The sequence below is a fragment of the Mus musculus genome, chromosome 6 (assembly GCF_000001635.26).
Source record: "Mus musculus strain C57BL/6J chromosome 6, GRCm38.p6 C57BL/6J".
In the NCBI taxonomy this organism is placed as follows: domain Eukaryota; kingdom Metazoa; phylum Chordata; class Mammalia; order Rodentia; family Muridae; genus Mus; species Mus musculus.
Genome location: NC_000072.6, coordinates 93,136,461 through 93,138,781, shown reverse-complemented (window position 1 = coordinate 93,138,781; position 2,321 = coordinate 93,136,461). Strand labels below are relative to the sequence as shown.

Sequence of the window (2,321 nt, the reverse complement as noted above, 5' to 3'; positions counted from 1 at the left end):
AGGAGCGTGTGTTTCAAATGGTACCCTTTTGACATTAAAAGAAATTGAACTAAAAGATTCATAAGTGGATACCTCGTGGTTCCCCTTAAAACTAAGACCTAATGTGAGGGGAAAGTTGAACTTGAAATAGTGAAGGGGAGTGAAGAATGGATTCCATATTCAAATTATATAGCATATTATTCCTACAAAGCAAATGTGGCATAATATCTGATGTAATAAAATTTCTCATTTTCTATTTTTTGGAAATATTTGTTGAGAAGTAAATGGGGATATATCCTTAGAAATATATCTTCCTAGTATTAAAAAGGAGATTTGTTTGTTTGTTCATGTGTGTGTGTCTGAGTGTTTTGTATGTGTACCATGTGTGTGGAGCAGCCTACAGAGGTCAGAAGAAGGCATCAAATCTCATCTAGAACCAGAGCTAGAGGCTGTTGTGAGTTGCTATGCAGGTGCTGGGAACTAAATCCTGGTCCTCAGCAAGAGCAGCAAGTGCTCTTAAAGGCTGAGCCAGCTCTTCTGCTCCCCAGGATTTTTGATTCTAAAGCAAAGGTTTAAATTCATGGACCGTACTGATAGGAGAGAGCATGAATGGTATTGATCCATCTTGATCCCTGAGCATAACCACTTTGAAAATGTCACAGTTAAATAAATATGTAGTAAAATAAATACATAGTTCAGTCACAAAAACAACAACAACAACAACAACAAAAACAAAGTGGGTTCTCTGCTCCTCCCTGTTCCAGAGACAGCCACATCTTCTTATCCAGTGCCAGCCTTGTCCCATAGACAAAATGGTGAAGGTCGGTGTGAACAGATTTGGCCATATTGGGTGCCTGGTTACCAGGACTGCCATCTATTCTCCACATACCAAAGTGGAGATTGTTGCCATCAATGACCCCTTCATTGACCTCAACTACATGGTCTACATGTTCCAGTATGACTCTACCCATGGCAAATAAAATGGCACAGTCAAGGCTGAGAATGGGAAGCTTGTCATCAATAGGAAGCCCATCACCATCTTCCAGGAGAAAGACCCCTCTAACATCAAATGGTGTGATGCCAGTGCTGAGTATATCGTGGAGTCTACTGGCGAAACCACCATGGAGAAGGCCAGCGCCCACTTAAAGGGTGGAGCCAAAAGGGTCATCATCTCTGCCCCTTCTGCTGATGCCCCCATGTTTGTGATGGGTGTGAACCACAAGAAATATGACAACTCCCTCAAGATTGTCAGCAATGCATCCTGCACCACCAACTTCTTAGTCCCCCTGGCCAAGGTCATCCATGACAACTTTGGCATCGTGGAAGGGCTCATGGCCATGGTCCATGCCATCACTGCCACTCAGAAGACTGTGAATGGCCCCTCTGGAAAGCTGTGGCGTGATGGCCATGGGGCTACTCAGAACATCATCCCTGAATCCACTGGTGCTGCCAAGGCTGTGGGCAAAGTCATCCCAGAGCTGAAAGGGAAGCTCACTGGCATGGCCTTCAGTGTTCCTACCCACAGCGTGTCCATCGTGGGTCTAATGTGCTGCCTGGAGCAACCTGGAGAAAAGAAGGTGGTGAAGCAGGCATCTGAGTGGCCACCAAAGGGCATCCTGGGCTACACTGAGGACCAGGTTGTCTCTTGCGACAGCAACTCCCACTCTTCCACCTTTGATGCCGGAGCTGGCATTGCTTTCAATGACAACTTTGTGAAGCTCATTTCCTGGTATGACAATGAATACATCTACAGCAACAGGGTGGTGGACCTCATGGCCTACATGGCCTCTAAGGAGTAATAAACCCTGGACCAGCCACCCCACCAAGGACACCAAGAGCAAGAGAGAGGCCCTCAGTTGCTGAGGAGTCCCTATCGAAACTCGGCCCCCAACACTGAGCATCTCCCTCACAATTTCCACCCTAGACCCCCATAATAATAGGAGGGGCCTAGGGAGCCCTCCCTACTCTCTTGAATACCATCAATAAAAGTTTGCTGCACTGCCCCCCCCAATGTGGCAGGATTCATTAACTACTGTAGTGGGTATTAGAGAACATACCATAATTTATTTAAGTTGCTTGTATCAGCACTTACAGTTTAAAGTTACATGGTGCTATCAATACAGCAAGAAAAGCCCTTAGCCAATGAAGAAGACAATCACAATGACACCTACAGAAATACAGCAGATAGGAACAGACCCAGTTATGCACAAGCATTTATCTCAAGCCTAATTAGTGCCCCTTGGAGACTAATTTCTCAAAGATTCAATTCCGTGCTAACAGTATCAGAATTAATTTGTAAAAGGTGTTTCCTAACACAAAGAAAACAAAACTTAGGACATATG

The 2,321-nt window shown here is 44.9% G+C and overlaps 1 pseudogene; it reads left to right on the top strand.

Annotated features, from left to right (window-relative positions):
• Gm5313 (predicted gene 5313) lies at window positions 774-1,978 on the top strand (annotated as a pseudogene).